The sequence below is a fragment of the Antennarius striatus genome, chromosome 7 (assembly GCF_040054535.1).
Source record: "Antennarius striatus isolate MH-2024 chromosome 7, ASM4005453v1, whole genome shotgun sequence".
Lineage (NCBI taxonomy): Eukaryota > Metazoa > Chordata > Actinopteri > Lophiiformes > Antennariidae > Antennarius > Antennarius striatus.
Genome location: NC_090782.1, coordinates 10,406,934 through 10,422,239, shown reverse-complemented (window position 1 = coordinate 10,422,239; position 15,306 = coordinate 10,406,934).

The following is a 15,306-nucleotide window of genomic DNA, read 5'->3' as shown; positions in this document are numbered from 1 at the left end:
CATCCATAACTGTAACTGTCTCGTCTACAGCAATTTCTCCGCTTCCGGGTGTTGCTGAAGCCTATCCCAGCCGAGTCCAGGTGAGAGGTGGGGTACACCCCAGACACATCACCAGCGTCGGCTGAGCCACACGAACAACAAACACCTACTAATACAATGCACACAATAGCATCTAGGGTCAATTACTTTGATCAGTTCATCTAAATTACGTGTTTTTTTGGAGGTGAGAGGAAAACCCACACCGACACGGGGAGAACAAATATAAATACAACATACAAACTCCACACAGAAAGGAGTCAAAACTGGAACCTTCCTGCTGTGAGGTGACAGCACTACCCACAGTGTGTACTGTTGTGTTGTTGTTTAATTTATTAATTTATTTACCGTATTTTCCGCACTATAAGGCGCATCTAAAAGCCCAAAATTTTCTCACAAACCCGTAGTGCGCCTTATAATCCGGTGCGTCTTATATATGGATTCATATTCATATTAATATTGGTTAAAAACATGATCGCTGAAAAAAGCTGCCAGTCTGGCTGCCAGTCATGCCGCACTCCGCCACCAGAGGCGCACCCTCACAAGGCACTCGGGCGCACGCCCCCTAACAACGGTAGTCAAGGGGCGTCACCGAAGTCCCGGCTCTGACTGAGCTGCTCTCAGACTGGAAGTTCAGCTTTCAGGGTCTTTCATTCACCTTCAATTACTTTGATCAGTTCATCTGACATTTCAAGAGCAGAGTCACTGCGTTTCTGTTGTGCTGCATAGATTTGCAAATGTAGTTGATATCTCTGGGCGGGCGGCGGAGGGGCGCATTCAGGTTTATGTATTCTGTCTGGTAGCGACGTGCGGTGAGATTCACGGCGGTGAGACACCGACGTTGAAGTCCGTTCTAGGAGTAAAATAGCGTCACATTTGACAGTAAATTATCAGCCTGACATTAAAAACCAGTTAAAAAATTGTTTAGGACACACTGCAGCAAATAGCTGCACCTCACCTCTGACTGGACTACCGATCGATCGAAACAATATTTAATTAATAAACGAAGACGAACATCGGAGCTTAAATATCTGCCTCGAACTTCAGATCAGGAAATAATCCACTCTGTTCACACTGACTGCACTCGTAATGAATTTAACCAGTTTTTAATGTCAGGTTTTTTAATATGCGTGTTGACGTCTTTCTAAGATGACAAAGTGATCAAGTGATCAGGTTTCCTTGATGAGGCTCAGAATGGCTCATTGACATAACAATAGGGGCCATTCAAAGGTAGTCAGGAAGTCATGAATGCAATCATTACTGCCTGAGCAGCGCGGCTCTCTCTAGTGGACGGATTGCGCAACTACAGCCCTGCAGTTTATCAAATACATTTTATGTTTTATTTTGTGCGCCTTATAATCCGGTGCGCCTTATATATGAAAGAAAATTATAAAACAACCATATTATTGAGGGTGCGCCTTATAGTCCAGTGCGCCTTATAGTGCGGATAGACCGTATTTATTATTCTTTATATGTTGGTGAAACTGAAAATGATTGCCTAAATCAACAGTCTGACATTTTGGGAAACCTTTATCTTTACTCTGAAAGGTTAGATGAAACATCAACCTGTGAGTGGTGAATGGGAAAATACAGACAGCTGTTAGTTGTGGAGCAGAACTAAGTCTATGTCTCAAAATGTCAAGCTATTGCATTAAAATGGGTCACGCTGGCATTTACAAAAGTTAAGTAATTTATTTGTTTCAGTTGCTTTCTTGTCATTTTATCCTTTTTGCCAAACCAGACAAGCTTTACAACATTAACCGACTGGCTCACTAGTAATCATGGTGATACTACTCATCTACTTCATGAAGATTTGATGCTCCAGTGTCACTAATTACATAATGGCTGTACAAATCCTTAAAATAAGCACTTCAGCTGTGTACCAGGATCTGGGTTGCAGGCAGTAATTTGAGCAGGGAAGCCCAAACTCTCCTTCCCAACTACTTTCACCAACTCCACTGGGGGTGGATCCCAAGGTGATCCCAGGCCAACCTGAGTGAGTGCTTGGTCTGCTTCTGGGTCTTTTCTCAGGTGAACATGCCTGGAACCCCTCCCTAGGAAGCCATCAAAGGGGTATCTGACCAGAGGCTGTCATGGGTGTGGTTAGGGCCCAAATGCAATACAGATAGATAGATATATACTTTATTAATCCTGGAGGAAATTGCACATATCCACTGCTCAGGCATTACATAATGAATAAATACTGGATTAAAAAAGAAGAAGAAAAGAAACACTGACACCAAAGGACATAACACAAGACATACAGTACACTAGCAGACATATGTAGCATTAACAGGACATAAACTAAATTATCACTAAAATATAAACAGTATAAAATAAAATAAAATAAATTAACATAAATTTAAAAAAGATAAAGAAAAATAAACCAGAGGGGATCAACCAAATCCTACAACATTTAGCCAGAAGATCAGGCAAGTAATCAACAAAAAGGCAAAATTCAGGAAACAAGGGAAAAATAATATAGAAGTCCAACAAACCTGAAGAGTAAGATGAGTAGGTGACAATCTGGCAGTAAACTGAGGTTGCTGGAGCCTATGGGCGAGAGGTGGGGTACACTCTAGATGTGTCGCCAGCTGTTTTTGTAGATGAAAGGAATCTAGAACCTGAAGTCATCGGGAGAACATACACTCCACACAGAAACGCTACCCGTTTTCCCACTCCACACAGAGCTGCCACAGAAGGATAAAAGAACCACATGTGGCTCCAGAACCACGGGTCGCTGACCCCTGATCTGTGCTGTAGCTCCTTGTGAAAAAAAAAGGTCTTATTAAACACCATTTTACGACAAAACAGGCAACACCCTGTAAGCTGAAGCAGACATTGTTGAAATCAACCCTGAAAGCCTCTTTTGAGGAGATTCACAGGTTTGATTTGATTGCTCCAGAAGTGTTCATAACCCTGCTGCAGCGATTGTCTTTATGTCAGGAGAAAAGCTCATTGGGTCATAGAATTAGCTGTTCCACTAAAACCGCACATTTTCCATTAACTTTAACAGTGAGACTCCTTAAATACCCTCCCCCAGGACAGAGGGGTAATGAGAAGAGAACAACACTTCAGAACACAACAGGCACATTTTGGAACCAAGTAGGTCAAATGGAACAAAACAGTACCTAACAAATAGGAAGAGTAATGATACAGTGCATTACTTATTGTAGATAATCTGTTGCAGTGGTTCAATAATGTGGTTTTAAAATTGGCATGTGCTTTGTCTTGTCAAATCTAAGCTCACTGATCCAATCATATCCATAATTGCTGCTCTAACTGGCCCACAGAGCGTTATCATACCACAATGAAGTCCCTTGCTTTGGGCAAAGTTAGAGGGACGACCATATCTGGACCTTATGAGAGGTCAGAGAGGTGACAGCTCATGAGTTTCAGGGTTTGCATTTCACCCTGGAGTTTCTCTCAACTTGAGCTTTCAGGCTCCGTTTTGTTCTCTGCCTCTATATCCCTGGGTTCATTTGCACAGCGCCGTAGGCGGGGATTTTTCCTTTGCAGAAGAGGGATTTATTTCCAAAGGAAAGATGACAGCTGAACCTCTTAAAACACTCAATTCATTGGTGGAGAAACATGACCTGGAGCTCATTATTCAATATTTGGAAAATAAACAGGATTCTCTTTGTCATAAATTAGTCAGGTTACTTTCCGTCTTTAATTAAAATGTGCCATTGCTCATCAGGGACTGCAGCACAAAGGAAGCATAAGAGGATTGTGCAATAGTTCAGAGTTGTGAGTTGTGTTATGAGCGCAATAATGAAATAATGGGTGAAATATGTTCACCTCAACATTCAGTTACATGTACAGTTTAACTGCACAGTCCATTTACTGTATGAATAAATCATGCTGTTGTTGAATCTTCTTCCTTAGGTCACAACACTCAAATGGAAAATGTAAGACTGATGGCTGGAAGGCATTTAAATTCCACCCCAACACCCTTTTCTCCTCATTCATTTGAAATCTCACAACTTTCTTTCCTACTTATCTCTGTAGCTCATCTGTCCACATCTTGTGATTTGTACGAGGTTTTTTTTATATATATTAATCTTTATTTTACTGTTTCATCATTCTGCACTTCAGAAGTCCTTTTAAGTGGTAAAAAATCTTTACTATCTCCTGAATAAAGCCTTTGAATAATAAAATAAAGGAGGTCTATTGTGAGGAATTTGTTCAATATTACATGTGTTAAACATTAAATTCAACACATATAATGACGACATGTGCTGTTCATATGGGCGGCACGGTGGCGCAGTGGTTAGCGCTGTTGCTTCACAACACGGTGGGTCCGGGTTCGAGTCCCGTTCTGTGCGGAGTTTGCATGTTCTCCCCGTGTCTGCATGGGTTCTCTCCGGGTTCTCCGGCTTCTTCCCACTTCCAAAGACATGTGCTTCAGGTTAACTGGCTGCTCCCAAATTACCCGTAGGAGTGAGTGTGTGTGTGTGTGTGTGTGTGTGTGTGTGTGTGTGTGTGTGTGTGTGCATAGCTGTCCATCTTTGTGTGTGGCTCTGCGGCGCACTGGTGTCGTGCCCAGCTCCAGCTCCCCGTGACCCGCTGCGGTGGACAAAACAGTAGAAAATGAATGAATGTGCTGTTCATGTCACCAGCTGTTTTTAGAAGAAGCATATAACAACATCACACAGTATGAGTCAAGAGGATGTATGAGTAGCCTTTAAATATGATGAAACAATCAATCAATCAATCAAATTTTATTTATATAGCGCTTAATCATGGCAACAGACATTTCAAAGCGCTTTAACAGACAGAGAAACCCAACTGAACCCTCCAGAGCAAGCATAAGCGACAGGGCAGGAAAAACTCCCTCGATGAGGAAGAAACTCCGGACAGGACCCAGACTCTTTTGGGCGGCCATCCGCCTCGACCGGTTGGTCGGAAAAGAAATCAAAGGAAGATAAGAACAGGGAAAGAGAAAGAGAGAGAGTGGCAGATAGACCAGGTAGAGTCAGTGTCAATGTGGTTAAGGTTATGTTTCCCATTGCTAAAGTCAAGGCGTGTATGTCTGTGTGTGTGTGTGTGTGTGTGTGTGTGTGTGTGTGTGTGTGTGTGTGTGTGTGTGTGTGTGTGTGTGTCACGGGCCTATACACACATATATACACATGTGATAAACAATAATTAATTAGAGTGGACAAATGATTGCCCATATGGGAGATTAATAAAGTTGATTTCTTTCTTCTTACTTTTTTCCTCTCTTCTGTGTAATTTCACGGAGTTTAGTGATAGCAAAAAGTCACAGAATAATTATAATTGTTTTTAAGTTGCTGAATTTTTAAGGTGTGCAGACATATTTTCTATCTCAGTATGTAAATAGTTCCCAATACAATAATAATATTATGGTTTTTTGATTTGCTTTTTTGCCAGAGAGCGGATATATGAATTTTGTAAAGAACCATGATCGGCATTCCTTTAAGCCTTAGCACTGACTTTAGCTTCCGCTCTGTGGTTAAGTACGAGTAGTTCAGCATCACAGGAAATGCAGACATTTGGTTTATACTTAGCTGTACCATCACATCCAAAATTAAAACAAATCTTTACAAAACTTCTGCTAAACCTGACAAAGTGCACAACGATCAAACGTCATGCTTCAGTTCAATCATCTAACTCTGTCTCTGTGTTGAACTTAAAGGTGTAGGGGTATTAGCATTGCTCTTATCAAACTCTCATTTGCCAACATCTCAAACCACTACATTATTTGAAAATGACTGTATGTGTTCATGAATCACAGCCTCCCCACACTACGGTAATGTCTTCCTGACAGCTTTCATACAAGAAGTAAAGGTCAGGCTCCTCATCGAATCAAATATCCATTAGTGTACATTATGTAAACCCAGCTCTGGTCCTAAAGCGATGTACACAGGTTACAGCCCCTGCCTGTCTTTAATCCAGCCACCTCTACATGCACTCAATTACAGTGAACCCTCTTTATCTGTAATCACACCCCTGTATTAATCAATCTACCAGTAATTATATTCTGCACAAGATCACAACACCAATAGGTTTTTATGGAGAACAGCTTGTTAAATTACATAAGAAGCAGTTTGTAGCAAAGTTATAAATCAAAATTCAAAACCATTCAAATGTAAACTGTAGAAACTTATCTATATAGTCAAAATTATGTGTAAGACCTATGCAAGACAAGTTAGGGTACTTTGGTTTGCAAAGTCCAATTCTGCATGTGGATGTTATGCTGATCCTTTCCATTAACTTCTGAGGAAAGCACATGCAACCGAGTGGAGACTGGAGTTGATCTATGAGTCTATATAAAACATAAAATTTAATATTCACAGATGTGCGAGTCCCCATTCACTGTTGTGGGAGGCGAAGAAGTTGGAGTGCCTGCTGTTAATAACAAAAAACCCCATGCTGGCTCGACCCGTCACAAGTTCAGCCAGACAAAATGGTAAGTCCCTGAAATTATTTTCAGAATGTAGGAAATCTTGGAACGTCTCCCCTTTTCCAGCCATCACTTTTGTTCTCCAGTAAGCCCATTATTTGCAAGCAGTTACTGTAGACATTAGATATGTTCGCTCAAATCAATACAGCAAGATTCACAGCCAGTCTTCACCCCTTCACTATCTCAACACAGGACACCTTCCTGCCTCCAATCGAATCCCCTCATCAGAAGAGCCTTTTATGGCGTTAGGTTAACGTCCTCACCACCGCCAGGAGGAGCATTATTAAGAATCTACCATGTTGAACAGCTTCCCTTAGTAACCTGTTTCCTGCAGGGGTCTGAGTACCAAAGACTATACAATACTTTTTTTCCCAATAAATGTAATATAACTTCTCTTTTCTGGCTTCTTTTACTCTTTCTAGAGTGAAAGAAGCCAGGAGAGTAGTAGTTGAATTCAGCTACTTGAACTGTAGATTTCCCAATATATGGTTAGATTGTTCTTTCACCTAATTTTGCTTAAGCAGTTGCTAGCTTACGCCCATCTTATGGTGAGAGTGAGAGAGATTTTGATTTTTGAAATCACTTTTATTCATAAAGTTGATATTACAAGATAGTCACGTTGACACAAAAACCAAGACAGATTCACACAGAAACTCAACAGGCACTCGCTTCAAAAACACATTACATGAAATGTATAAGCAAAATATACGTGAAAAGAGAGAGAGAGAGAGAGAGAGAGAGAGAGAGAGAGAGAGAGAGAGAGAGAGAGAGTGAGAGAGAGAGAGAGAGAGAGAGAGTGAGAGAGAGAGAGAGAGAGAGAGAGAGAGAGAGAGAGAGAGAGTACAGTATTCAGCATTGAAGACACCAAACCAGAGCAGGAGGATCTAAAGATGCTTCTTTATAAAAGATCTTTAACAAGGTCAGTCTGACACACCTGTTTGTGAACATGTAGGCTTGTCACTGTGTGTGTGACCCATATGAATGATGCTTTGTGAGTGTGATTGTCAATGTTCACATTTATGAGCTCTGTTATGAATGACTTGAGTCACATTACATGTTCTTTTATCTCGTTCAGATGTATGTTTTGCTCATTCATTAAAGCAGGGAAAATGAATAAGTAGAGGAGGGTTAGGTGACAGAAAGACAGAAACAGAAGAAGACTGATAAATACAGACGTGAAAACTCAGATGTAGATTGACAGGTACAGATAGGCTGGAAAACCAGCGAAGGTAAGACAGCCAGAGAAAGGCAGCGCCAGAAAAAGAAATGATTGACACGAAATGCTGCTGCCGTGCCGCCTGGGCCCAATTAGAACGTCATTATGGAATTGCTGTAATGAAGGACCATTTAGTTTGCTGTACTCCAGAAATCACACCGGTTCAGAGCTCCAACGTGTTTCCCATTTCCACATTTCCAGGTATAGAATGAGACAAGGAATGACAAGAAAGGCAGTGCATTGATGAAACCTATTATTCTGAAAGCTGATGTGTAGCTAAGATAGAAGCCCATCCTCTGGGTCGGGAAGACCCGGTGATGCTGCAGCGCTGCTCCAGTTGTTACCATCCACATGCTCTCCGGGGTAATAGTCATTTCCTTTGTAAGTAGAAAGACAACCGGATCTTCATGTATGTATGAAATTGTATCAAACACGTCTCTCTCAAAATACATCCATTATTTTAATTTGTGTCATACAAGATGCCTTCACTTAATCGGGCAAAACAACAAAAAGTTTGTTTGGAAATACTACAACATTCAGCGATTGTGCCAGTGACAACAATAATACAACAAACAGGTACTGCTGGCGTCTTCTTCTTGGGATACAACACATCAGCACAGCCCTCAAACAGAGCCATCTATTGATGTCATGCTGAAGTTACAAAATATTTGCTGGCTAATTTTTCCTAAATTGTAGTTTTGTTATGCATACTGAGTTTCATGACATGTACATTGAGGTAATGGTACCAAAAATTCAACTGAAAAGTGAATAGTATCCAACATTGCTGCACAAATAGCACTTATGTAAATGTCCATATACTAGTAGTAAGCCTGTAGGAAATTATCTGGCCAAGCCCCCATGTGCACCATTGGTTTTTATCTGTGAATCCCTTACTTTACTGGGGAATCAGGGCCATACATCAGCATCCGCCAGGAAGACAAGAGTTGTCCTCTGAACATGTGGAGGGTGGATTGAGAATAAATTGACCCAAAATAATAAGCAGTGCCTGAACTATGATTCACTGAAAGTTATCTCCTGCAGCTATAAAGAACAGCTGGTCCCATCCAGGGAGGAATCTTGTTACCTCTGGACCAAATCCATAAAGCATGAAAAACATAAAAATGTACCACTGGGTACCATTGATAAACAAATGAACTGTTGGAGGAGAACATCTGCTGAAAGAACAATTGCTTAAATTATTTACTACAAATTAATACGTTAGCATGTATCTAGCATCCAAACTATCTGTGTACTAACAGACTCATTGGAGAAGCTACTATGTAAAACATGGAATTGAAAATGACTTGCTTCTTTTTGCATGTTTCCCCTTACAATCTGTTTGTACAATGTATGTGTATTCATATGTAAGTATGTATGTATGTGTGTGTATGTACACACACACATGCACGCACGCACCCGCGCGCACGCACACACACACACACACACACATCGCAGCTCACACTGTGATCTGCAATGATAGCAGGGAGCAGGTGGAGGAACATTTAGAAAGGAGGCGGCATGCGAGATGAAGATTAGCCAAAGTAAAACAGAATATTTGTGCATAAATGAGAGGAGTGGAGAATGAAAAGCGAGGCTACAGGGAGAAGAAATAGTGAAGGCTGATGACGTACAGATTAGAGACAGTGGCGAGGCCAGCCATGGTGGATGGATTAGAGATGCTGTGGAGACCCCAGATGTTTACAGCTTTTATACTATTTTCACGTCAATCCCAACAATAGATGTATAATTATGACTCTGGGATGTTCCACCACCTTGCTACCTATTGAGGATTAGGGACAGTGATCCACCCTCCACGATATGAATAACCCTCTAGATCAGGCTGTCACAAATCCCTCAACTTTTTTTTGGGAGGTTGTGCAGATTGGTCATCTACTTATCCAAAGGTTGGTGGTGTGAAGTATGTTAGAGCAAGACCGATGCTAAATCCAAATTTGCTCCAAGGGGCTGTCCCATCAACGCGTAATTAATAACATTACTTAAATTACAAAAGTTCAGCAGAGAAGTGTTGCGTTTTCCTCAGCCTCTTGATTGCACAGGAAAGACAGACAGAGACTGTTGAGGAGTTCTCTCAGAGAATCGGTGTTATCTGCATGCACTGCAGAACACCACAATGACTTCTATGACATTACAGGAGCCTGTGCTGCTGAGGGGGCACTCCTCATGAACTTTGCCAGTAAGTAATGTTCTTTGTCACATTGATAAATACACACACGCACGCACGCACTCACATGCACGCACACACGCACGCACACACGCACGCACGCACGCACGCACGCACACACACACACACACACACACTTTATTCTTCTGCACTAAATGCAGCTCCTGCCCACTTCCAAGTCCACAGTCACTCACAAAATCACCATATCTCAATCTGAATGGAACAGACATGTATAGATATGTTGGAGTTATGCATTCTTTCAACAGCCAATAAAGGTTTATAATCAATGAAAATAATCATCAATACCACCCCCCCACAACAGTTCACCACCCATCATAGCTCACCATTCACAACAACGGGCCAATGTCTCAACGTTATTAGAGTTGTGGAATAATTGGTGTGTAAATAGATCTCTAGGGTTTATTTATAGTCTTTTAAAAAAGATGAGCACATGACAAAAACAAAGATTTAATTCATACACTCCTTAATTCATACACTTCGTTGAGCTAATGTTAGCTCAATGAATGAATAAGGATTGCATAATGACACAATACAATGTGTGATACATCTAAAGTCATCAAAAGTAAACTTTTTAAAAAATCTGTACTGTATATAAACATCTTGCAGCAGTCAGGAGGTCTCAGGTGTTCTTCTCTCCCTTTGTGACATATTGCCATTCAGCGCACTTAGTTTGCCACTATTCTCCAATGTAAACTGTGTATGTGTGTTACAAGGGTAAAAATCTTTTACACCAAATGAAGTCTAATTTTACACACGCTCTCCACCATCATCATTCTGACTAATCTGGATTATTCCCTCCTGATTATAACAAACTAGAAGCTTTTAGGAGTATTTTTCAGTCTGAACTGGACCAGCAGCAGATGAGTATACAACAGACACAAAACCTCTTCAGTTAGAAGCACAAAGCTGCCCACGAGATGTGGATCTCATATCTCACCAGTGTCTCCCCTGGCTACCAATATATGTGTATATACTGTTTCATTTGATTTGGTGTGGGCCCGCAGGGACGATAAAGAGATAAGCAACGCACTGCATATCTGCCTCAATGCAAAAAAGAACTTTCTTTAAACTTTGCTTTTATTTATTGGGAGTAGGAGGAGATGTCATACACTTCAGATACGCTTCTATGTATCCAACATGAACAACTGTGTGTTTGTCTGTCTCATGTTTAACATGAAGCGCTAAAAAGGATGAGAGCAGACGATCAGCAGTCTCTCCTCTGCTCTCTGTCAGATGAATTGATCAAGAATTGACAAAGAAAAAGACACAAAAGATGCAAAGACAGAGCAACACAACAGTGATAACGATGGCATAATCATGTCAGATTATCACGTCAGAGCTCACAAATTGACTATAATGAAAAAGCACCTTAGAATTAATCTGAAGAACCAAATGATGATGAACTTGCCCCTCAGATTTCCATTAATTTCTTGAAATTTTCCTTTATATGTTTAGAATCAAAGAAACATTCTTAATGCTGTCCAAAACAAAAAAGGATGTCACTTGATGCTTAAAATGACTATAACCTCAATATAACCGCATGCATCTGGGTCAGCAGTATTTATTATTTAATTTGCATAAAGTTTGATTCACGTTGCATTGACAGGAACTTCACAGATGTAAATCTGCAAAGCGCTCCGTGGTCTACCTTCATTGAAGTCTCTTCTTTTTTAATGAACATCTTTGTGCATTAGATTAGCTATCGTGTCTGTTTCTGGTTTATTTGATTCATCTGGGGCATTTGATTTGGATCAAAGGTCTTCTTCTTTGTATTGTCCAGATTGATTTTGCTTCTACCTCTGGGTATCATCTAATGTTGTTCTCTTGCTGTGAAAAGGGCAGTGGAAGTAATTATTATTATCATGACTGGCTCATGTAGTTCCAGATTTTGTTTTGCTGACATAAGTTAGTTTTATATGAAGTTTCTACGATGTCTTTTGGATCTTTTTTATGCATCTAAAAGGTTTGCATAATACTTACAAATAGCTATACTTAATTAAAATGTGTAAATTGTCTCTCTGAATGCACATCACATTTTACCTTATTTTCAGGTATCTGGAAAAATTACAAAAAATATGAATTTCAGAGCAGTTAAATTAACATTCAACTAAACAGTGCTTGCACTGTTTAGTTGAATCACTTAACTACCAGAAAATTTAACGTTAATATATATTGAACTCAATTTGATTGTACAGGCTGCGATGGCAGGGGACCAGACCTTTAGTGCTTAATGATCTGCCTGTATGGTACGGGCCAAAGCAGAGCCACAACAGGGGATCTGCTGTGGTAATTCATCTTCATTTTAATTGGGAACATTTTGTGTTGCTCTCTCCTCCACATTAATAAACCAAAGCCCTGCAGCAGCTTCTCCAAAAGTCATTAATGCACAAGATGCAGGTGCTGCAGTCATCATGCCTTTTCCCTGTTATCATCACCAGTATCATTTACTTTTGTATTTGAATAATTGATTGGGATGATGCTGAACATCACATAACTTCTCAAACGTATATTAATTTAAAAAAAAGACCAGCAGCGTTTATGTGTTCATTGATTTTAATCAACTCTTGTTAAAGGTTCTTTTTAGAAACAGATTGCTCTTGGGTCCAGGTCAGGATTTTGTAGAATTTATCGATGCACACTTTTCAGACGGACCGTCACCTTTCTAAGTTGAGTGATGTGCGTGTGAGAGAACACACAGCCAGGGTGATTCAGGCTACAAACAGCCAGCTGCCACTGCAATTTATGGGGCTGTTTTTGGGAAAGTGAGTAGTAAATCATGCTCGCAAATTGATTCATTTCTTGGGCTGATAAGCACCTTTTTTTCTTTGTGTCCATATGCTGCCATGGCTTTGAAAAGACCTGTTTAAAAATACATCTCTGTTGCCACAGTGAAATGATAGAGGGCAGGTGCACAACAATGTGTATTAATATATAGTCCAGTTCAACGTCACAAACTCCTGCTTCCAGTAATCACCATGTAGTTAAAGCTGCACCTCTGTGAGCATTCAAAGCCTCGCCTCCCTGCAGGGCTTTGTGTTTGGTTTCATTGTGCTTCACAGGTTTTTACATTATTGCTGCTATTTTTACGCAGTAATCTTGACAGGACATTCTTTTTAGTCCTACTGTGGTAGACCCTGTATCTGTACATGTGAACTGTATGAATGATAAGTGTACAACAGGTGTGTGCCTGCTTTGAAGAGCACTGGTGGGAATGGAAAAAGCTGTGACCAGCTCTTATCAGCAACAGGCAGTCCACAGCAACAAACCAGGCAGCAAAATAGGTTTTAAAAAGCCCGCTGGTTCACCTGCGCTACACATCTCCGCTCTGGTCCTGCACTGGAGATAACAAAAGCTGCTCACATCCCTCAATCAACACCCAGGAGAGCCGAGCTCAGCTAAGCCTAGTCTATAGTTGAGGTCTGGGTGGGGGGTTGATCAAAATGGAAGAGATTTGATCGACTTCTCATATCTGGTTATGTCATTTGAGATTTATACCAACAAATCCTTCATCACCCATAAATGTTATGAAAGCCCAGCTTCCCACCTGTAGACGAATCCCCTCATCCCCATCAGCACAGACACGTTCTGGGAGGCTGCTTCACACAGACATGGAGGAATTAATCATTTTTTGCTAGTCAGCCTTGCAAAATTAGATCTTCCCCAAACGGGGCTCATTCTCTGAGTTAATGAAGAGGATTCAACTCGTATTGGCCTTTTCTGAAGAAAAAAATATTTTTTTCTTTCTTCACACTGACAACATCATATTAAACTCATGTGAATGAATGGTTGTTGAGGAGAATAGCTTATAGATAGACAGATATAACTATAAATTGACAGAGGAATGGCTCCATGTGTTTGACTTCTGATAATTTTGAAAATTGTAGTGTTGTTTAATTACATATACAATCAACAATAATTGAAAGTATGAGGAACAACTTAAATATATTTTTCATTGTCTTCACCAAAATACATTTTCATAATCCCCCTTTGGAGAAATCATTATTTTTTCACTTGTGGTTAGTATATCTTGACACATTTAGATATGTATGTATAGGTCCCTGAGACAAACACACACACAAGAGGCCTGTAGGCATGCAACGTTATGGTGCGCTTCAAATCAGCAGCCTGTGGGGGAGCAGTGTCTTGCTCAAAGGCACATTGGCAGTGTTCAGGAGGTCAGCTGACACCTCCTACTGCCAGTTCACAATCCTGTGACCTCCGGTCCCCAGTCCAAGACTTAGTGGACTAATCTACTGCCGCCTCTACTCAAAATCTACTCAAAGCATTCCTGAGCATTTTATGTAGTATATCAAATATAAATAAACAAGTCTGTTAAGTGCAGTGTGAGTGTGTGCGTGTGTGTTTGTCTGTGTGTCTATGTGTGGCTCTGTGGTGCACTGGCGTCATGCCCGTAGTGTACCTTGCTTCACACCCCCCAGTCGGCTGGGAGAGGCTCCAGCATGAATTGGGTTTGAAGATGAAAATGATGTTGCTAACCATATATACTGTAGCTCATTCATGTATGTATGGAAACACCTAACATCACCTCAGTGGTAGTAAATAAATAACATGGGGTATTTTCACTGCTTTCTTAGTACTGTATCGGGAAAATATGACAGTACTTTCTGTCATTCTGATGAACGAGCAGGATAATGTCTTTAGCAATGCATCCGTCTAGTTTTAAATATGTTGGCCATGTGCGCTGGATGAGTGCACATGAGTTGGCAAGTAGGTAGGTGGATGGATGATGTTGTCAATCTCAGTTGTTTCCTCCGCCCACAGGCTTCCTCTTTTCAGTCTCTCTTCATTTCTACTGCACAGCTATCACTTCCTGACCCCGTGTTGTGGCTTCAGCTGCCACAGCACAAGGGGTTGAATCTTTACATACACTGTACTCTATAGACATTTTTAAATTAAAGGTTCCCTTTCAAGCAGATTGGACTATTCTGCTTTCAAAGGTTTGTCTACAATCTCTAAAGGTGTAATCCAGAGATTTTAATATCACAATAAAACAGCGTGTGGTCAAAAATCATTAGTCTATGCAAACAATATGCAAGATTTTAACTAAGAGAGAATTCAAATTACTGTACTGGCAGAAGTTCATCCCAGAACCAGGTGAACAAATTCACACAAAGGTAAGATCAAGAAAGCAGACAGTCCAAAAACCAGAATAAACAGCAGAGAGAAAAGATAATGAATAATACAGAGATGAATATCAACAACAAGCTGGAACAGAGGACAGAAACATTCAGAAATAGATGCAGACACTCAGAAACTTGCTGGAGGAATGCTGGAGACAGAAACCTGAAGGGGAACGTTGAACCGACACGGGATGGTGGAGATGTGACTGAAAAAAACAGAGGAACCAGGAGGCGATAGATAACAGGGAAAAACAGAAGCCTTAAAATGAGAAGAAATAACTAG